This window comes from Triticum aestivum, chromosome 6B, assembly GCF_018294505.1.
Source record: "Triticum aestivum cultivar Chinese Spring chromosome 6B, IWGSC CS RefSeq v2.1, whole genome shotgun sequence".
NCBI lineage: Eukaryota > Viridiplantae > Streptophyta > Magnoliopsida > Poales > Poaceae > Triticum > Triticum aestivum.
This window is the reverse complement of record NC_057810.1, coordinates 725277223-725301036: the sequence shown is the minus strand read 5'-3', so window position 1 is coordinate 725301036 and position 23814 is coordinate 725277223. Positions and strand designations below refer to the sequence as shown.

General features: G+C 46.9%; 1 pseudogene; it reads left to right on the top strand.

Moving 5' to 3' along the window:
* The first annotated feature begins 804 nt into the window (after positions 1–804).
* LOC123139800 (disease resistance protein RGA5-like) lies at positions 805–23328 on the top strand (annotated as a pseudogene).
* The last annotated feature ends 486 nt before the right edge of the window (positions 23329–23814 follow it).

The following is a 23814-nucleotide window of genomic DNA, read 5'->3' as shown; positions in this document are numbered from 1 at the left end:
AGTCACTGCGATAACGTCTTATATGGGCAAAACTGAAGTTGGTTTACGTATATAGTTGTGTGGCAGCTGGTTAAACACAAAACTTTTATTGACTCAAGAAACCAATTCTGCATGCATGACTCGTTCGGCGGAGATGCACACGGAGTTTGTCCATGAAACACTCGCCTTCTTGCGTAGAAAACAAGAGGAGAACTTTAACACATCTAGGTTGCCTGATGTAGCGTGCGAGGATATCATTTTGTACTTCTGCATGAACAAGACAGGAAACTACATTGTATGATAGCAACGGAATATATAGCTAATGACAGCGTGCGAATCAGTCTAAGATTTACAAAACACTTTACAAAACGGTGCGACCACATACACGGGGAGCGTGTAAACAAATGAAGCCCGAAGAGCTCTACTTCTAATATATGTTTCGATGTTAACGATGCACCCAGCAGCTGAGAATAACCAAGCAACTACACTGCTGGCTTCTTCCTTTTGTCAATAACAAGGGTTTCAGTGTGCAGTGCTAAGTAAGCTAACACGCTCTATCTTATTCTACTAGCCAAGAATTGAGCGACTCGGTCTACCATATGAACAGAAAAATACAACGTATGATATTTTAAAATGGCAGTCTTGGAAGTATTAAGCAGGCGGGGATAGTAATATAATTGGAACGGCGATGAAAACCTGGTTGGATGTGCAAGTATAAGGCTGAGCTTGGAAGCACCTATTCGACATACACTGCTACTGCAACCAATCATCCACACAATAATAGCTTTCTGAGCACTAAGCTAGCTAGCACCACCACAACGGACCATGGAGGGGGCTCTGGTGAGTGCGGTGACAGGAGCCCTGAGACCCATCCTCGGGAAGTTGTCCACCCTGTTAGGTGATGAGTACATGTGATTCAAGAGTGTGAGGAAGGATATCAAGTCACTGACCCATGAACTCGCTGCCATGGATGCTTTCCTCCTGAAGATGTCAGAGGAGGAGGAACCCAATGTGCAGGATAAAGTTTGGATGAATGAGGTGCGCGAGCTGTCTTACGACATGGAGGATACCATCGATGACTTCATGAAACATGTTGACGACAAAGACACTAAGCCTGATGGTTTTATGGACAAGATCAAGAGCTCGCTAGGGAAGATGAAGGCTCAACATCGGATCGGAAGCGAGATCCAAGAATTGAAGAAGCAAATCATTGAGGTCGGTGATCGGAATGAAAGATACAAGTCCCGAGAGACCTTCCTCAAACCACATGAGGCATCCTCCAGCACTAGAAACGCAGTTGTTGATCCTCGAGCTCTTTCTATCTTCGAGCAAGCCTCAAAACTCGTCGGAATTGATAAACCCAAGCTTGAGATAATCAAACTATTGACTGAACAGGATGGATGTGTTTCAGCAAACCAACAACTAAAGTTGGTCTCTATCGTTGGTTGTGGAGGAATGGGCAAGACAACTCTTGCAAACCAAGTGTATCAAGATCTCAAAGGGAAATTCGAGTGTGGGGCCTTCTTATCGGTGTCACGAAATCCAGACATGATGAATCTCTTGAGGACTATTCTTAGTGAAGTTAGTGGCCAAGATTATGCTAACACAAAAGCAGGAAGCATACAACAACTCATCAGCAAAATCATCTATGTCCTTGCAGACAAAAGGTTTGTTAATTTCAATTCACGCTTGTCATTATTGAATGCATGGTAAACTTGTTTAGATGTGTAAGGGAAACCACACCAATAATTTTATTGTAAAAGTGTTCATTACCTATGTATTGTATCATATACTTTATAAGATGTTGGAAAACAGAATGGTCAAATATGACCTTGTTTATCTCTAAAATGAGATAAAGTACAAGTGTATACAAATCAACAAATTACCCTAAGGGACCATGCATTGTTTTCTTCTTCCCACATCACTACTAGGGATAAGCCTAGTAGTGACGCGGGGTAAAGGCCTAGTAGTGCTACTACTAGCGCGCTACAACTAACTATATAGTAGTAGCGCGGGGTACGACCCCACGCTACTACTACATATCTTAGTAGTATTGCGGGTCGCATCCTGCAATACTACTAATTAGCTGTAGTGCGGGTCTGGACCTTGTGCCACTACTAACTATGTGTATTTTTTCCTTATTTATGCAGTATTTATACAACAGTTATATAGATTTTTATACAGTCCAACATACACATGCATCATTGAAAGTATATGATACAACAATGTTTCTTCATCATCATCATAGTGATATAATAATGTCTCATCATCATCATCATCATCATCATCATATGTTAATTAACCATTAGCACATAATAGTCATAACACGATCGACGGTACTAGGACCTACACCTCTCTTTTGGTGATAATAATGTCTCGTCATTATCATAATGATATAACAATGTCTAATCATCATCATAGTGATATAACAATGTCTCATCATCATCATCATCATCATCATAAGTTAACCACTAGCTAATTGTTATCATCCTAGGTAAATAACTTCCGAGCACATAGTAGTCATAACCCTAGACATGACAAGTACTACAACCTACTCCTCTCTTTTAGGGAAAATATAATTTTTTTAGAAAAAAACCTCCATCTCCACGATGGTGCACACGGATCCACTGGTCTCTAATTTGTGGCATGTGCTCATTCACTATTGCTTCCATCCTTCAATTTTGAGGCATCCATCTGGTAGGCATTCAGTCGAGTATCTATACGTGAAACTAGTCTTCAAAGGGAAAATAATTGTCATCTCACGTTCCACATCCATCTGTTGAAGAACATAATAGTAACATAGTTAGTAATGTAGTTTACTTCAGAAGATTGTATTAAAAATATGGACTATTGACACAATAGTTAAAAATATTATCATGTTTCTATGAATGTTAGCATCACTCAACTTGTGGACTAGTGGCACGAATTGTGTAGTATTTCAGCCAGCTCCATAAATGCTCTTAAATGGCAGAACATCATTAACAAAGAAGACAAGATAATTCTTCTCCTCCCAAGTTGGCTCTAAGCCAGTAGTGTAATAGGTCTGGTCTACTATATTTCATGTATTTCTTGAAGACAGAAAATAAGCTATCAATTATAAATAAACAAGTTAAGTTAGGGGCTAATAACAACTTTTTAAATAAGCAATATAGATTATTTAACAAATTTGTTTAACCAAACTCACACGGACGTAGAATTAGAATCATTTCCAGATCCACCCAAATGTCTTTATCATATTGAGGACCGATGATTGGATCATATTGAGGAACGATGCCAATATCAAAGGTTATTCTCATACCCTCCTTAATTCGTAAGCCTTGCATAATCCTCTCCAATATGCACACTGAAAATATGTGCGACCAACTTCATTGTAGATCGTAAGCTCAAAAGTTAAACCATGTGTTTCTCTTCAGGTGAGTTTTTCTCTTATCCACCTTGTCCATGTCATCGAACTTGAACTTCTCTAGGACATAATGTCTTGCATAGCAGGGGATGCACTAGTTGAATTATAAAAAACAGAAATTACACATTAAAGAATAAAAACTTAAGCCATTCTCAATTAAGAAGAAATACGTGCCGCTAAAGTTATATACCGTAAAATATTCGAAGGCCTCTTTAAGCATGAGGGACAAGCACCTATCGTTTTCCAAGTGAGGATTGTCGCACATGGCCCCCTCGTCTGTACAGTAATTGCACTCAGGGATCCTATCGTCGCCATCCATTTGTTGTGTTCATAATTGAAAGGTTAAACATTGAACGAAAAAAATGCCACTATTCAGCATGCGCTAACTTTTGGTCTGTCGATTCTTCCTTGAGCAACTCTCATATATGAAGTGGTGGCGTGTATGCTGGACACTCCCTCACTGATATTTCAGCTGAGTGCATTACAAAGGTCGACATAGCAGAAGGAGAAGAAAGAGAAGTGACCCCCACAACAATAGTCGGGATTCTCTTCCTTCAAGAACATCAATCTAACACTCAGGGAACCCGTTTAGCTGACTAGAAGTCAACCCTAAGCATCGATCAACATTACATATATCGAAAGTCATGCCAAAATGTTTGGGCACTTGATATGCTCACCAATGCCCGGTCCCCATGTTTGGCCATGAGCCCTGAGAACTGAAGCTTAGCTTTCTCCAGTTCCGCCTCACCCGTTCAGCTGACTAGAAGTCAACCCTAAGCATCGATCAACATTACATATATCGAAAGTCATGCCAAAATGTTTGGGCACTTGATATGATCACCAATGCCTGGTCCCCATGTCTGGCCATGAGCCCTGAGAACTGAAGCTTCTCTTTCTCCAGTTCCGCCTCAGTGCTCTCCGGCCCCGCCTCCATAACCTCTGTCTCTAGAGCCCCAGGAACTAAAGTTGTCCGCTTCCATGTCGTCGCCAAGCGACAACGAGGCCGACGATGCTCAACCCCCAAGCTCGGCTTCAATGGGAGGGGAGGGCGGTGGCCTCCATGGGACCCGAGTGGCGGCGACCTACCATGCACTACTATTCCTCGCTGTCAGCGGCGCCCCCGGACGATCCGGCTGCGTGGTCATGGCGGCGAGGCGCGGCCTCGACGGTGGCGGCGATGTCCTCCTCGCCGTCGTTCTTGCCCCACACCTCATCCGCCGCCTCGTCGAATTCCTTGTAGGCAGCCTCAAGTTCCGCCTGACGCTGGTAGTACCGCCAGCAGCCGAGGCGGATCTCGCAGGCAGAGCGATGGGACTTGAGCAGCTCGCCTGCTCGGTCAGATCTGCGTCTGGCTTGATGGCCCTACTTGCAACGATCTACTCCTCTGCCTACTGGTGCTCTTGGAGGAGCTGGTGGTTGTAGGCCGCGTTAGAATACGCCTCCCAAAACTGCTCCCCCTTTCCTCCGGCACCATGTCCATGTACTGGGCACGGGCCTCGCCGATGGTCATGGTGCAATGCACTGGCGAGGGTGGCACCAACTCATCATCGGCCGTGTCCTCCATTGGGACATCTTCGTCCTCTGGCTGCCAGCTGGCAACAATGGTGGCCATCTCCTTCTTCTGCCCCGGCGTCAGCCCATTGCATAGAGCTTTGGGGCGTGAGGATACCATAGTGGGAGTGGTGTGGAGAGGAGAAAGGGGTCGGAGGCGAATGACTGCGGCAATCGTCGGGGATGCAGTTTATATAGCAATGGTGGGTGGCAGAGGGACGGATGGGTGGCGCCAAAGTATCCGCCTCGGAAACCACATGGCATTAATGTGGGCGGAAACGGACAAACGACCGTCTGTCGTGTCGTTTGAATGTGGAGCAGTCACATGCACCATGAATCGTCACGGGTGGCGGTCTCTCAGCCGGCGCAGCGCTTCAAGATAAATTTGGGATGTCATGCCCCACAAGTTAGTTGCCCAAGCGCTCCCTAGGAGGGAAGTCTACCACAAGATAGAGTTTGAGCCTGGAGCCAAAGCCCCAGCCCCTCCATTTTAGGTTTTTGATCCACGAAAAAACAAAGTGGGACATCAAGACGCCGATGGAAAAGATGGGTTTCGGTCGGAGCCATCCGCAAGCCGCACCCCGCCCAACCCGGAAGTACCATCCATTTCGTTGTTGAAAAAGCAAATAAAGAATGTTTTGAGATCATATTAGGGTGATTCTTTTGTCAACGGATGCTCCTATTACACTCATAGCCTCTGAAGGATGAGAACCCACTATGTAGCATCTACATCGATAATTCAAGCATTGCATAACAAAATCAAATTGATTTACGGCTAATCAGTATCAATTAAAAAAAGAGAATTAGCAAAATCAATATCAATATGGGCAGCAGATACATCAACCTCCTAGAGTTTATTTTCCAATATTTGAAGGGGCCAGGTCTTGGATACAAAAGTGTGAACATTACTTTTCGGTGTACCAAGTTACGGATTGGAAATGTTATACAAGATGAGAAAGAGCTGCAAGAACACATTTGTAGCTACTGTAAGAGACTATTTGGTTCAAAGGACAGGGGGGACATATCTCTTGGCGGAAGCCCCTTGGTCAACAGAGCACATGCTATCAGCAGGAAGATTCAAATACCGAAAGCAATAGGAATGGGAAAGCAGAGCGGGCAATAGGTTTATGCTTGAGCACTAGAGCCTGGAATAGCAGGAATGAAGGTTGGAAAATATGCCATGCAGAATTCCAATAAGTAGCCCCCCCCCCTACCTTCTCTTTCCATTCTATAAAAAGGCGAACATCTAATCTAGGCCCGGTCACCTTTCTATGAAGGCGAGTAGCCCAGCCCCTTCCCAGCGGTGGCAGTCTCCTTTTCAGTTCAGGACTAGGGAAATAGATGACACTGATCCAATCTCAATGGCTCACTGATATTGTTGCAGCGTGCAGCAAAGACACATTCACCCAGAATTTACTATCTGAATTGGCAGTCCCAACTGCTGCTGGTCGGGGCGGACAGGAAAGGGGGCGGGGATAAGCCTGTGAAGAAGCAAGCTTATTGCCCCGCCCCCCAAAAACAAACCGACCCAGCAAGAAAGCGTATGCGCAAGTGCAACAAAGCGCACATCCCTTGCTTGCTGCTTCGCATTCTTTCTATTCCATCCCAGTCCATTCCGAGATAGGCGGGTAATATAATATGTGCAGTAGTCGTTGTCTGACCCGATTCACCAAGGAATATTTTGGTTGCTTTTGGCGGATTGCTTACTACTAGGTTGGATCGGATGTCAACCTATGGAGGCACCATTTGTGACAGCGGCAGTAAGAGGTCGCGTCCACTCTGGCCGGGTATGAATGCAGCACTAACGCTCTGGAGCGGTGCCGATTGTTTTGGACAGGAAGCGTGCGGGGCCGAGGGAGGGAGTTTGGGTGGGCCAGGACGGTCAGAAGTGGGCGTGGCAATGGTCCGGACGCCCACAAAGCCCCCGCGTTTGTCTCTTGTTTGCGGGGAAAACAAGCCCGGACCGCCATGCGGACCAACATAGGCCCGCATTGGATGGCTTACGCGGTCGGGACAAACACGGTCCGGACGCATGCGAGCTGTTTGAGGTCAGCGTTGGAGATGCCCTTAGAACCATGCCTAGACTCTTGGTTTCTTGCCTGCACCCTCCCAACACTATTTGTGTAGATATGACTGATTCTCGACATGATACTTCATATTTATTTCGTGCTATTCTTTATATTTAAACTATTTACCATGCCCGTGTTTTTTTCTTTTTGTGTGTGAAAACTTGTGCTACTCAACTTAGAATAGGCTTACAATCATCAGCAGCTAGCTTGACAGCTTCCTCGGGTCCAGAACCAATGTATCCAAATGATGGTTCTTCCTTCCATACGAGCAAATTTTGCTAAACCATCACTAGCTCTATTTTGGAAACAAGAAATATGAGTAATAGAAGAATCACGGATACTCAAAAGATGTCTAATTTCTGTAACTAGCAATGAATAAACTGATCTATCAACTTCTTTAGCTTGAACCATCTTGACTGTCATAATTGAGTCCATCTCCACGGCGACTGGAATATCACTTCTCTGCAAGGAAAAGGAAAGACCCTCCATGCATTATGCATACACACAACTCCGTTTCAAGAGCATCTCTACAGGAGAACAATTGCCTACAAGTCGAGAAAACAATGTCACCCCTGACGTCTCTGAGCACTATGCCCGCTCCAGCAGCACCATCATCAGAAAATGAGCCATCACAATTTAGTTTAACCCAACCTGAACAAGGAGGACTCTGCCCGTGTTCTCAATAATATAGCGGTCAGACTAAAACAAACGAAAATTTCGCTAACTACTAAGTGAGCTCGGGAGTGCTTGCTCCTGGCTAAAAATGTTTGTGTTTTCTTGAAAAAAATTACACATGTACATGACTGAGAATAATTTGTAGATTTTAAATTTTATTGCAGAAAATGTATTCCATTTTCGTGTGCAAAAAAAAATTTAATGCACAAAATATTGGGATCACGAACAGCTCAATACTGATAGGTTACCCATCCGTCAGTAAGGCTAAGTTTGCTATTGCTTTTTTTTCGAGGATCAATGCCGCCGCTTTATTATTTAAATGAAACCGAGAATGTCATCCGAGATAACCTCCAGAATGTGCAGTGGGGGAGAACCGAACCTTACATAAATCATCGCCTAATCCTGCTTTAGCTAACTTATCAACAGCTTGATTGGCATCGCGACTACTCCATGTCACCTTCACATCACTAAAAGGAATGAAGCAACCCCTTGATTTCCTGAACGAGAGGTCCAATAGCTGAGAGAGATCTCTGCGTGTTGTTAATAGCTGCCACCACGCCAGCGTTATCTAGCTCCAAATGAAGCTTCTCCACATTAACCTCCGCAGCAACCTGGATTGCCCTTTTGCATGCAAGGGCCTCCACCATCTCAGGGCTTACCACATGGGTGAAGCAGTGGCACGCGGCAGCCCGGAATCCTCCGTTGTGATCTCGCAGCACGACCCCTGCACCACCTCTTTCTGGGCTCATGGACAGAGCACCATCCGCATTGGCCTTCACCCATCCCTCCTCCGGTGCTTCCCATCTGACACGCCTTTTTTGACATGGAGGAGGCGGGGCTTTCTCATGGGTATGCTTCCATTCCTCGGCTAAGGCCACCACACGTTTTACAATTTCATGTGGTTCCTCAATACGAGTTTACCATCCTTAGCTTCATTTCTGGCTAACCAAAGCGCATACACACCTGGGATCATCGTCGACCGTTCGTCATCCTGGGCTTCAGCCAACCAGTCCATCAGCCGCCAAGATAAAGCACTCTGGGAATCAACCTAACATGGTGGGATCACCACCACCATTCCCGTTTCCGATCACAATTTCTTCCAGAACAGCGCTGAATGTGGGCAGCCCCAAAATCCGTGGTATATAGTCTCATCTCTCCCGCAAGCCGTGCAAAACACTCCGGCCTTGATGCTTCTCCTCCGCAGCTCATGGCCAACAGCTAGTCCGTTTTTTAGCAATCTCCACATATGGATCTTGGCTTTCCCTGGCGCTGAAGAATCCCACAAGGCCATCCAACTTTTGTGGTTACTCACAGACGAGGATGACTCCGCTCTACCTGTTTTGACCTTGTTCATCTCCATGCGCAAGTGGTAGGCTGATCATACTGTGAACTGGCCACTCCCAGTGTAATTCCAAGCAAGGCAGTCATCAACCCCCAGACCCCCCCCCCCCCCCCCCCATAGTGATATGTTTTATGTCTCTTGCATCATCAATGGAAAACATGGCATCCACCTTCTGTTCATCCCACCGCGAACCAGAACGGTCCAGGAGGTGTCTTACTTTTGTCAGCCCCGGGACAAACTCCGCACCCAGTTGTGTCAAGCTCCCCTTCCTGGGGATCCATTGGTCATGGTGAATGTTAATTTTCTTCCAATCCCCGATCATCCAGACGAGTCCAACCCTCAGCAGATGGTGTCCTTGGATTATGCTACGGAAAGTGTAAGAAGCGCCCGCCGGGCATGTGGCGCTCATGATTCCCCCATCGCTGAAGTAGCGAGCCTTAAGAACTCTCTCACAGAAGGATGATGGTACCTGCAGCACACGCTAAGCTTGTTTCGCCAACAAGGCCTGGTTGAAAACTTCGGGATCTCTAAATCCCATGCCCCCACACGCTTCGCAGCACACATCTTGTCCCAGGCAACCCAGTGTACCTTCCGCTCACCATTGATCGCACCCCACCAGAATTTAGAGGAAATTGAAGACAGGTTCTGGCACATCTTCTTTGTGAGATGGAAACAACTCATGGTAAACGTTGGAGTAGACTGCAGCCTAGATTTCACCAAGACTTCTCTTGCCTTCTTTGATAGGCCTTGCCCCTTCCACCCAGTGATTTTTTTCTTGGAGCTCTCTGTTACATATTGAACACTCCATCCTTAGCTCTCCCTACCACAGTTGGTAGACCCAAATATCTTTCACTTAAAGCTTCAGACCCAATTCCAATTGCCCTCTTGAGAGCCTCCTTTTGCCTCGTTGAGCACCCCTTCCTGAAGAATATGAAGGATTTTTGCCAGAAGCTTCCACATACAAACCCAAAATAGACTTGAGCACCTCAAGGTTATCCGCCAAACCTTGTAAGAACACAATGCTATAATCAACAAACAATAGATGAGTCACTTGGGGGCTAGTGCACCCAAAGGACACCCCTTTCAGGGAGTTCCCAGCTTGTGCTCTTTTCAACAGGGCGAGAAACCCTCCACACAAAACAAGAACAAGTATGGAGAACCCCCCCCCCCCCTTGTCGGAGACCTCTCGACGGACTAAACCATCTAGAAAAGCCTCCATTGAGGTTCACCATAAAGTTTGCAGAGGTGACACATCTCATAATCATAGCTATCCAAGCAGGATCAAAACCAAACCGTGTCAACATCTTCTCCAGGAAGATCCACTCCACCCTATCATACGCCTTCGTCATGTCTAGTTTGAAAGCACACATGGGTTTCTTTCTCTTCCTTTACCTGATCGCATGAACACACTCGTATGCCACTAAGACATTATCAGTGATCAACTGCCCCGAAACAAAGGCGCTTTGCTCCTCAGAAATAAGCCCCGAAACAAAGGTGCTTTGCTCCTCAGAAATAAGCCCCAAAACAAAGGCGCTTTGCTCCTCAGAAATAAGAATCGCCAGGATCAACTTTAGTCTATTTGCAAGCACATTCGAGGTGATCTTGTACAAAACATTACAAAGACTGATTGGGCAAAACTGCGAAAGTAACTCCGGTGAGTTTACCTTCGGAATTGTCACGGTCACCGTTGCATTAAAAGCTTCCAGGGCCGCCTCCCCGGCAAGGAAATCCCTCACCACATGGCACACATCATCCTTAACGAGCGACCAGTGTCGCTGGTAGAACATTGCCGGTAAGCCATCAGGACCCGACGCCATCACTGGACCCATCTGGAATAATGCTGCCTCAATATCTTCATCAGTCACCTGAGCAACTAATTTTGCATTCATCTCTGCAGAAACCAATGTTGTGATGTTGTCCAGAACCCCGTTAGCATTTGTTGACCCCTTAGAGGAAAAAAGCTTTTCATAAAATAACACGGCCATCTCCCTCATTTCCTCATTCACCATACACACCTTGTTCCATCTTCTCGAATTAGAGCTCGAACTGTGTTCTTCCTTTTTCTATGTGCATCCCTCCCTTGGAGGTACTTTGTATTCATAGCCCCCACCAGCAACTAGTCCACCCTCGAGCGCTGACGCTGCAACACCTCCTCTCTGGCATAAATTTTTCGGAGTTGTTCTTCGATCTCTCTGATCTTCGGTCTGTTCCCGGACCCAAACCCCTAAACTTGGCATTCTGGAGTTGGGATTTGAGCTGCAGAATCTGCTTACGAATTGAGCTAAACACCTACCTACCCCACTCTTGCATGCCAGTCGTCATGTTCGTGAGGCGGCTGCATGCAGCAGCCAGCCCCGTCTCCCCCGTCGAAGAACTAGCCCACTTGTCGGTGACCATAGCTTCATAGTTTTCATGCTGGGTCCAAGCCTCTTTATATTTGAACGATCGGGCAACTTTTGGATCACATCCTGGAGCCATCTCCAGGATATGAACGACCAGGGCCATATGATCTGATTCCTCTGTGATGACATGCTCCACATTGGTGTTAGGAAACATGGCCAAGAACTCATCTGTGCACGTGCCCCGATCAAGCCGAACCTGGATGTTCTCATTGCCACCACGCTTGTTATCCCAGGTGAAAGGATAGCCAGAGAAGCCTAGGTCTGCCAAGCCGCAGTCAGCTAGGCAGTCGCGGAAATCTTCCATTTGCAAAAAAACTCCTCTGGTTGCCCCCCTTCTGCTCTGTCTGAAACTAAGCTTCATTGAAATCGCCAACACAGGGCCATGGTAAATTATCCTGTCTCTTCAGGTACCGTAAAGCATCCCAAGATTTAATCATGTGGTCGGTGTTTGGTTCCCAATAGAATCCAATGACTCTATAGGTTTTACCTTCACAAACAACTTCTGCATCCAAGAAATATTGGCACCACGACCTCACTATAACATCTAAATGATCCCTCCACCATAAAGCGAGCCCGCCACTTTTGCCATTACAATCCACCGCCACACCAGATCTAAAACCCAAGCTCCACTTGAGTTTTTCCATCACTCCCGCCTTCTTCTTAGTTTCACTCAAAAACACCACCACTGTGTTGTGGGACCTAATCAGGTCGCGGAGTTCGCCCACTATCGAATCCAAGCCCAGTCCTCGACAGTTCCAGGCTAGCAGACTCATTGCTCCCAGTGGCCCTGATCCTCAGGGTCCACCAATCTCACGTAGTCGTCAAAGATGCAATCAAACAGTGTCGACGTTTTACACCGAGTATCGCAAACGAAAGCATCATGCCCAACCAGCCCGTCAGACTCGCTCTTTGCAGCCCACATTTGCCTCGGCCTTCTTTTCCTATTCTCATATTCATCTTTGTCTCGCCGCCTCACATAACAGTCCACTCCTTGGTCTTGTCTGGGTTTCTTGACGTAGTAAACCCCTTGTCTTCCATGCTGACCATGCATGCCGGGCTCACCATAAGGCCCATCTCGACCCTGCCCAACCGCATGGCGTGCACTCGAGGAGCCGCCCACACTACCCTTGCCCTTTATATCCCAAGGCACGTCACGAGCAAAGCCCCCCTCCCTCTGCACATTTCTGTCCATTAGCTTGTCCCTCAAATCTCTCTCTCTCTTCTTTGTTCCAGATTATACCTCAGGTCCTGGTCATGTGAGTTCCCAGCACCCAAATAACTTTGTCGAGGACTATTGACTTCCCCTTCTCTCTGCCTACTCTGGCTACTATAGCGGTTGTCAGCAGATTGTGAAAAATCAAAAAGGTTCCTCTTCGTAGTGATGTCCCTAACAAGACCAACATCCACTCGCTGCTTCAGTCTCACACCATCGCCAAACTGGGAGCTGCTATGACTGTTGTTGCTGCCTGATGCACCACCTGTAGACCCCTCCTTTGGTCCACACCTGCCCGGAGAGGCCCACAGCCAACCTCCCCACTGAGAAGAGGAATCAACAGTGTTAGACTATGTATAGCTTCTGTACCTATGTACGTATATTGTACATATTGTAACACAATCATTATATATAATGAGATAAGCCACCCCTAGAGGGTCGTGCTGGTTCCCCAAAACTTATTGTCTTACATGGTATCACGCTAGGTTACGATCGCTTCCGCTTCAAAACCCTAATACCCGCACCGCCGCCGCAGCCGCCGCCGCCTTCACCGCCGCCGCCGCGCCACCGATCGCGCCGCCGCCATGTCGAGCGCCGCCACCACCGGTTCCACTGCTGCGGGCTTCCTCCCGGCCTCTCTTGCGGCTCTGCTCAACCTCCCGCTCGATGCCGTCTCTGTTCCGGCTCCGATCGGGACAAGGAGCATCGGCTCCGTCTTCTCCACGCCGCCGGCGCCCTCACTTGGGCGTGACCTCGTGGTCCACACCGCGGCGCCGCCGTCCGCTGCGGACTCCGCAGGCGTCGTCCCGCCGCTCCTGCCGCAAGCGGATCACACTGCCCCGCTGGCAGGGTTGGCGGCGTCCGCCCCGGCCGCGGGCCTTGCGGCGTCCGCACCGGCCGCGAGCTTTGTGGCGCCCGCCCTGGCTGCGGTCCCGGCTCCTTCCGCATCGGCTTCGGTGCCTCCGGCTGCCTCCATGGTGTTTGCACCCCAGGCAGCCTCCTCGATGGGATCGTCTTCGCCGCCGCCGTTTCACTTCGGTCATCTCATCACCATCAAGCTCTCCGCCGACAACTACATCTTCTGGCGTGCGCAGGTTCTCCCGCTCTTGGGGAGTCACTACCTGCTAGGCTACTTCGACGGATCGCTTCCCTGCCCACCCGCGCTGGTAGACAGCGTGCACGGTCCGGTCTACAATCCGGCCCATCGCGTCTGGACGGGGCAGGACCAGGCGAACCTCTCCTCCATTCAGGGGTCGCTCTCGCCGGCTGTTGCCGGCCTTGTTGTCTTCGCGAAGACGTCTCATGAGGCCTGGACCATCCTTGAGCGCACCTTTGCAGCGCAGTCCCAGGCTCGTGTCTCTGCACTCCGTCGTCAGCTTGGAGAGTGTCAGAAGCTTGACTCCACTGCCACTGAGTTCTACAACAAGGTCAAGGGCCTCACCGACACATTGGCCTCCATTGGACAGCCCCTCACCGACTCCGAGTTCAACTCGTTTATTGTCAATGGTCTTGATGAGGAGTATGATGCCTTAGTCGAGATCATCAACGAGCGGGGCAACTCGACACCCATGCTGGCACACGAGGTTTTCTCTCGGCTCCTTCTCACTGAGCAACGGGTCGAGACTCGCCGCACCAGGGGCACTGGCTCCCTCTCGGCCAACGCCGCCACCAAGGGTGGCCGCTCTTCTTCATCACCCCGGTCTCCCTTGGGGCTGCCACCGTCGCCCGCCTCGGCCCCCCACCTACTGCGACCTTACCGGGGGCTGGCGGTCCACGTGTGTGTCAGCTTTGTGGCCGCGATGGGCACTGGGCCTCCAAGTGTCATAAGTGCTTCCAGCGAAGCTTCCTTGGTCTTGGCAATGATGGCAAAGATACACACAACAATGCCCGTCAGGTCGCCATGGCTGATCGTCCCGCGCCGCAGAAGCAACAGGGACACACTCAGTCCTACTCCATCGATCCACACTGGTACATGGACTCTGGGGCGACAGAGCATCTAACCAGCGAGATGGGGAAGCTTCACACTCGTGAGCCCTATCATGGCTCCGACAAGATCCACACCGCCAATGGAGCAGGTATGCACATCTCTCATATTGGTCAAGCATCTCTTCTCACTAGACATGCCAATAGGAGTCTTCAGCTTCGCAATGTTCTTCGAGTTCCATCTGTGACCCTTAATCTTCTTTCAGTTCCTAAACTCACACGTGATAATAATGTGCTTTGTGAATTTCACCCTTTTGATCTTTTTATTAAGGATCGGGGCACGAGGGACATTCTTCTTAGTGGGCGGTTGTGCCAGGGCCTCTACCGTCTGGAGCATCCTGGTGTCGCTCGTGTTTTCAGTGGAGTTCGGGTCTCTCCGTCACAGTGGCATGCTCGTCTTGGTCACCCGGCCACACCTATTGTCCGTCATATTTTGCGTCGTCATGAGCTTCCTAGTTTGTCTAGTAATAAAGATGTAGCAGTGTGTGATGCTTGTCAGCAGGGGAAGAGTCATCAACTTCCTTTTTCGGAGTCCAGTCGTGAGGTGAAACATCCTTTAGAACTTGTGTTTTCAGATGTATGGGGTCCTGCTCAGACTTCTGTCAGTGGTCATAATTACTATATCAGTTTCGCTGATGCTTATAGTCGCTTTACCTGGCTTTACCTTATTAAACGCAAATCTGATGTGTTTGATATTTTTGTTCAGTTTCAAAAACATGTTGAACATCTTCTCAAGCACAAAATTGTTCATGTCCAGTCAGACTGGGGGGGCGAGTATCGCAACCTCAACTCTTTCTTTCAGTCGCTTGGGATAGCTCATCGTTTAGCATGTCCACATACACATCAGCAGAATGGTTCAGTCGAACGTAAGCATCGTCATATTGTTGAAGCTGGTCTTACTCTTTTGGCCCATGCATCTGTTCCGTTTCGGTTTTGGAGTGATGCTTTCACCACTGCATGCTTTCTCATCAACCGTACTCCTACTCGTGTTTTAAACATGAAGACTCCCATTGAGGTTCTCCTTAATGAACAACCTGATTATACCTTTCTCAAGGTATTTGGGTGTGCTTGCTGGCCGCATCTTCGTCCATATAACAAGCGCAAGCTTGAGTTTCATTCTAAGAAGTGTGTTTTTCTTGGCTATAGCTCTCTTCATAAAGGTTACAAATGTCTTCATGTTCCCACTAATCGTGTTTATATATCTCGGGACGTCGTGTTTGATGAGCATGTTTTTCCCTTTGCCAACCTTCCTGTGTCCACTGTCGAACCACCATCCCTGCATTCATCCTCTGTTGCTTCTGACCAATTTGATGATGTTGCATACTCTCCTTTGCTGTTATCTAACCATGGTGCAGGAACCGGACGTGGAGCTCGTTTGGAGCTGTTGGAGGATTCACCATCATCATCGTCGTCTTCTGGTGGGCACGTCGATCGCCCTATGTTGCATGGCATCGATTCGCGTGCCCATGCATGGTCACCCGACGAGCCCATCGCGCCGAGCATCTTCACTGCTCGGTCCGTTTCGCCAGCGGCCGCCGAGTCGCCCGCGGCTCGGCCCGTCACGCCGTCTTCGCCCGCGGCTCGGGTCCTCACGTCGCCTTCATCAGCGGATCGGCCCGCGACACCGGCCGCGCCATGGCCCACTATGCCGAGCTCGCCATCGGCCCGGTCTGTGATGCCGGAGTCGCCAGCTGCTTCGTCTGCTCTGCCGGTTTCGCCGGTGGGTCGGCCTTCTTCGCCAACCGAGTCCGAGGCTACCATGACTGGCTCCTCGTCACCGGCTGACTCGTCAACGTCGCCGTCCTCCAGCCCGTTGCAGGCTGCTCCGTCGACCTCAGTGGTTCCTGTGTCCCGACCACATACACGCAGTCGCAGTGGCATTTTCAAACCTAAGGAACGTAAGGATGGTACGGTTTCTTGGTTGGCTGCTTGTTTGGCTGCTGCTGTTGCGGATCCATCTTCTGAGCCTCGCTCATATCAGGCTGCCCTGCGCATTCCACATTGGCGAGAGGCTATGGAGCAGGAGTTTCATGCTCTTCTTCGTAACAAGACATGGACTCTCGTTCCTCCACCACCACGGGTAAATGTTATTGACTCAAAATGGGTATTCAAAGTGAAGAAGCATTCGGATGGATCTATTGAGCGTTACAAAGCGCGACTTGTTGCTCGCGGTTTTCGGCAGCGTCATGGTCTTGACTATGAGGACACCTTCAGTCCTGTCGTCAAGCCTACCACTATTCGGCTTCTTCTCTCCATTGCTGTTTCTCGTGGTTGGTCACTTCGTCAACTTGATGTGTAGAATGCTTTTCTACATGGATTTTTGGAGGAAGAGGTTTATATGAAACAGCCGCCTGGTTTCTCTGATCCTGATCGTCCTGACTATATCTGTCGTCTTTCCAAAGCACTATATGGTTTGAAGCAAGCTCCTCGTGCCTGGCATGCCCGCCTTGCCTCTGCCCTTCGTGCTCATGGGTTTGTGCCGTCTACTGCTGACACTTCATTATTTCTTCTACAGAAGCCAGAAGTCACTATGTATCTTTTGGTATATGTGGATGATATTATCCTCGTCAGCTCTTCTCAGTATGCTGCTGATGCTCTTGTCTGCTCTCTTGGTGCTGATTTTGCGGTCAAAGATCTTGGGAAGATTCACTACTTTCTTGGAGTTGAGGTCACTTCTTGTGCTACTGGTCTTGTCCTTACGCAGAAGAAGTACTCTTTGGAGTTGTTACAAAGAGCTGGCATGCTGAAGTGCAAACCGACCACCACACCCATGTCGTCTACCGACAAGATAACAGCTGTTGATGGTGAGCTTTTGTCTCCTGCGGATGCCACAGAGTACAGGAGCATTGTTGGTGGACTTCAGTACTTGACGATCACGAGACCAGATATCTCTTATGCTGTTAACAGGGTTTGTCAGTATCTTCAGGCTCCCAGAGATACTCATTGGGCTGCTGTTAAACGCATTCTTCGTTATGTTCAGTTCACCCTGACATTTGGTATGCATATTCGGCCGACTTCCTCTCGGGTCCTTTCGGCCTTCTCTGATGCAAATTGGGCTGGTAGCCCAGATGGCAGGCGATCCACGGGGGGTTATGCAGTATTCTTTGGCTCTAATTTGATCGCCTGGAGTGCTCGGAAACAGGCTACTGTGTCACGTAGCAGTACTGAAGCTGAGTACAAGGCTGTGGCTAATGCTACTGCAGAGATATTTGGGTGCAGTCTTTGCTTCAGGAGTTGGGTTTGTCTCAACCACAGCCTCCTATTCTTTGGTGTGATAACATCGGTGCTACATACCTTTCTGCAAATCCAGTATTTCATGCCCGAATGAAACACATTGAAGTTGACTATCACTTTGTACGGGAACGTGTATCACAGAAGCAACTCCAGATCAAGTTTATCTTATCTAAGGATCAACTTGCAGACATCTTCACTAAACCTTTACCGCTGCCACAGTTTGAGGCTTGTAGGCGCAATCTTACCCTTCTCAGTTCTTTAGAAAGTGGCTAAGATTGAGGGAGGGTGTTAGACTATGTATAGCTTCTGTACCTATGTACGTATATTGTACATATTGTAACACAACCATTATATATAATGAGATAAGCCACCCCTAGAGGGTCGTGCTGGTTCCCCAAAACTTATTGTCTTACAAACAGGAGGCTCACAGCCCCTCCTACCTACCATGCACCAGCCTCCCACATTCAAAACAAAAATGTGGGACCTTCTTATAATAGAAATCAAACCATGTACCCAGATTCTCGTCCTTTGAAATTTTTCGGTAGAAACCTCTGACTAAGTGCTCATGAACCGCAATCTTCGCCCTGACTCTTAGTTGATTGCCTCTTGCAAAACCATCTGTGTCCACATCAACCTTCACAACCTCACCAAGCCAGTTTCCCAAAGCTTTACCAAACACCTGTATCCTCTTATCCGGTGGGAGATCGGTAACTCTAACCCAAATATCCACTGTATCAAAAATCATCTCTGAGGGTCTTGTCTTCCCTTCTTCCTCCTTTAAGACCAACTAACAGAAGTAGTATTGCCATGGGCCATTGTTCAAAGCATGCTTGTAATTCACCCTCACTCCCAAAATGCACAACAAAAATATTGGAGACCCTATCCCTAAATTCTTCCTCACGATGTAAGCCCCAGGCTCTTTGCATGGTTCTTTCAACCACCGTCTTGTTAAGGGGGCGGGATGAACAGACCTTACCCACAGCCAACCATCGGGAACACTTCGGCATCTCAGCCTCTAGATCTTTGAAGAAAAAACCTTCCGCCTCCTTGTCCATCAACACCATCCCACCCATCCACGCAGACAAGCTCGACGCGGGATCCGGGGTTTTGCTCTCCATCGGGGATCTAGATGACCGCCGGCTAGCAGATCGATTCATCCGCCATGCCTTTGAGGTCGCCGTTACCGTAGGGGTCGCCATCGTTGCCGTCGCCCCCGACGCCGGGGTCGCCCCCGCCTCCCTTGGAGTGGTAGCCTTGTCCCTCGCAGCCATCATCGCCTTGCCAACCACAGTCTCCGCCATGAACACCGTCCATGGCAGAGAACATCACTCTCAGCCAACGTCAAGGGAAGTGCCGTCGCCCCCCTCCCCTGCTAGATGCCAGCTACCCCGAGAAGCCAAAACCCTAACCCTAGCGTAGGTGGACACGCTTTGCTATTGCTGAAGTGTCTTGCGTCGTTCTTACTATATAAATGTGACGTAGAAATTAGACACAGAATTTGGTAAAAGGGTCAAACAAACATTAAAACGGGCAATCACAGGTTGGGCGAAACAGGATTATCATGATCTCGTAATGCCAAAAGCAGCCTAAGGCCCTTTCGTTGATACTCATCGGTTGTACTCGTCAGCGAAATGATTTATGACAATGATGGTTGCATAAGTGGCACCCTTCATCTGGACATATTATCAGTGAGTGGATTTTTCTCCAGTTAGAGTCTTTTATTGTGGAGCATAAACCATAATTCAGTACCCCCAAATTTTAGATATTTAGAAAAATTGAATTACACATCCGCCCTAAAACAAATTCTTGCATATATTTAGAACAACTGCATTTCAGGGGAAGCGTTAAAATCTGATTATTATTTTTATGGATGTTCATGTTAGTGTTGGAAGCATGCTTTGACACTTCCATGCGAAACAGAGCAGTAGTGTTTTGTCGGTGAAAAAAAAACAAATTTGGGGTGACATTTTGGGGTAAATTTTGGCGTTCAATTTGTTTTTTATGCACACGCCAAAATGTTAACTTTTTTTGTCTAAAACTTTTCCTGTAGCATTTGGATGTGACTATGAATACATAATTTTTTTCTAATTTTTTTAATACTTTGAAAATCATTTTCGCACGTAGGAGCACGTGCTCCCTGGAGCCAAATTGGATTTCTGATACATTTCATTCTTTCTATGATATAAGAGAACGAGTGGAACCCGAGTGTCCATATGTGCGTACTTCGTTGTGAAATTTTAGGGACAAGAATATATCATCTTTGCTATGATGTTTATGCATGTGTAACAGAAGCAAGTAAGACCACAATCACTTGAATAATATAAATGAGTTGCAAGGCAAATAGAGAGTTTATTTACATAATGTAAGCATGCTGGCTATACGTTCCGATCAGCTTCATATGCCTCATTCTTTACCCAATTTAGAATAAAAGGTTTCAAGTCTAGGACTTGGTTGCATGTTAAATTGCAAATTTATTTACATAATGTAAGCATGCTAGTTAAGCTCGGCTATGATTTATATATATAACCAAAAAGGAAGTCTTCCTGATGTCTACATAGAAAGGGCCGACGAAGGACGAACTAATTTTTGAAATCGCAGATCCAAAATTGCATTTCTCCTCCAAAATATATTTATGTCCATGGCCAATACTACATTTATTTGCTAGAAGAAGAAAGTTGGCCGAAAGACCTAAACCGAGATGAATGGAAGATGCCTTTGGAACTTGTTCGTTCTTTTTTGGGATCCTATTTTTTTGGAAATATATTTTCAGCAAGCGCATATAGAATTGTTGTGAAACAAACATACACTTGAAAATAAGGTTTTTTCATTTAGAATTCAACAAGTTTCTTAGAAAATTGTTGTGAAACAGGTTGACGTTCCACTGAAACTTATTCCTATCGATTTGATGACCCCCATAGGGTGCGGTCAGCGAGAGCCTCATTAATCAACACACACGCGCGCATGCACTCACATTAAATGTTTTTTTATACAATTCTTTGAAACTCAAACTTTTTATATTAATAAAAGGGTGTAATAAAGCTTGGGGGCACAAAATCAAATCCCGCGCACACGATTTATGTCAGCTTCTGTAAGCTATCAATTGGAAAATGCCATAATGTATGATCGATATTAAAGCACACTCACAAATGCATGTGCAGATACTTGTTAGAGCAAGTACAATTGTAGGCTATAAACCCGCTTACATGGGAGAGAGACAAGCAAAAAGGAAGGGAGTGGGCTCTAATGCTAGAGCCAACCTCTACACGTGCTCCTATGTAAAATGGGTAATTGAGAGGAGAGAGAAAGAGAGAATGTGAAAAATATCACTAGCCTAAGAGCCAACCTTATAGCCAATCCTATTGTATGAATGGATGATATTGCTAGCTCTTGATGACATGACAATCTTATATAGCCAGCTGCTAGCTATATTATTCACCATGCTCTTATGTTATGATCTATATTAAAGCCACACTCATAAATGCATGTGCAGGTATTTTTTTGTTGTTGACGATATATGGGACGTGGATACATGGGATGTTATTAAGTGTGCATTCCCCATGACCAGTTCTGGGAGTATAGTAATTACCACTACTCGTATGAATGATGTCGCCGAGTCATGTCAATCATCATGTAGTGGCTCTATTTATAATATGAGGCCTCTTGAAATGGTGCATTCAAGGCAACTATTTCATAGAAGATTGTTCAAATCTAATGAAGATTGCCCTTCACAACTTCAAAAAGTTTCCGATGCAATTTTGAGAAAATGTGCCGGCTTACCTCTGGCAATAATTGCCATATCTGGGTTATTGGCTACCACAGAAAGAACAGAATATATGTGGAATAAAGTGAAAGATTCAATTGGTCGTGCACTTGAAAGGAATCGTAGCGTCGAAGCAATGATAAAGATATTGTCACTTAGCTACTTTGATCTTCCTCCTAATCTAAAAACTTGTCTCTTGTATCTGAGTATATTCCCGGAAGATTCTATTATTGAGAAGGAAGCATTGATAGGAGATGGATTGCTGAGGGATTCATTCATAGAGATGGCAGATATACAGCACACCAGTTAGGCGAGAGGTGTTTTAATGAGCTCCTCAATAGGAGTTTGATCCAAGTTGCATCGATAAATGAATATGGTGAGGTGGAGAGTTGTCGGGTTCATGACATAATTCTTGATTTCATAGTATCGAAGTCCACTGAAGAGAACTTTGTCACTCAAGTCAGTATTCAGTATATAGCTCGTGGGACACAAAGCAAAGTTCGACGTCTCTCTCTCCAAGTCGACAAGGACGGAAATTCTATAAGAAAGATAGACATGGTATTGTCTCAATGTGTCTGGGTATTCCATGGAAATCCCTCCTCTCAGTAAGTTTGGGCATTTGCGTGTTGTGGACCTTGAGTTTTGCCACCAAGTGGTAAACAGCCATCTTATAAATATTGGGAGGTTGTTTCAGTTAAGGCACCTGAACCTGGGATGGACGGGAATAAGTGAGCTCCCAGAAGAAATCGGCCATCTAAAATGCTTAGAGATGCTGGACATAAGAGGTACCAACGTACAAGAATTACCAGCCACTATTGTGAATCTCGGAAGATTGGTGTATCTGCTTCATGACAGTAGTGTTAAGATTCCTAATGGAATTGAGAATCTGCAAGCATTGGAGAAGTTGGAAGAGGTCAATGTCTATCGGCAGCCATTTAAATTCTGTCGAGAACTTGGGCAGCTACAGAACGTGAGGGTGCTAGCCCTCAATTTTGGAGGTGATTCCATCCCTTCACAGGAAAATGTCGTAATGGAATACAATGAAGCTATTGCTTCTTCTCTTCGCAAATTAGGCGGTCATATGATGTCTTCTTTAACTCTTAGTAATGCAACTACCTTCTTAGGACAAGGTCCTTCGTTCCTTGTTCCGTGTTGCCTCCAGGAATTAGTCATGACCAACTCACACATGCAGCAGGTTCCCAAGTGGGTGAGTTCCCTTGTAAATCTCCAGCTGTTGCGCTTACAAGTGTATGAATTCGGGCAGGAAGATTTGTGCATCCTTGGAACCTTACCGGCGTTGCTCATTCTTGAAGTGACTGGAATGGAGAAGGGCAGCGATATAAGCTTAACAGTTAGCCATAACGTTGGGTTCCGATGCTTGAGGAAGTTTTCCTTGGGAGCTTGTGGTTGGATGGTGTTTGAAGCTGGATCCATGCCTAAGCTAGAAAAACTCGAAACTGGAATTCAGTTCAACAAACAGTCTGAATCTCACACTGCCAGCGGTGATTCTTTGGATTTCGGAATGGGAAACCTCCCCTCCCTCATTACTCTCAAATTTTCAATATATGCCTGGGATGATAGCACGCTTGCAGCTGCACAGGCTGCCATGGAAAGAGCAGCCGTCACACATCCCAACCGCCCTACTCTGATCTTTCAGAAAATCGGCACTAGCCGCATTGAGGTACTATTAAATCCCAAGATTTTACGTACTCTATGATCTTCCTCTTAAATCTGTTGGCTCATCATATGTTCATGTTTCCTTCCCTGTACAAGGCTACAAGCTCAAGCTAAAAAGACCATCCATGAGATGCGGGCAAGGGAGTAATGCACTCTCAGCTCCCATGTCTCTTTGAGGAGACAAGGCGTTTGTACACAAGTTTCGTCATCTGATTCTGTTTGACAGCAAGCACTACTGTACTTACTACTTAGTAGCATGTGAGCATTGTTGTTACTGCTGATGTTGCTACCACTCCCTTCGGTGCTATATTCTGCTTTTTTCGCCTGCTCTTTGAGATGAATATAATGTAAAGGCATTTCTAGCTTAATAATTCTTTGAGATGTTACTCTTATTTGGCTCCTTCCCTGAGACATTTACGACGCGTTTGGTTCACTCTCTGGTAACGTATTCGTTCAGGTAATGAGAAGCACCGGTTTCCAATGTTTTCTTGCCGAATACATGCTTTGTTTGGTTGAGCGTCCAACC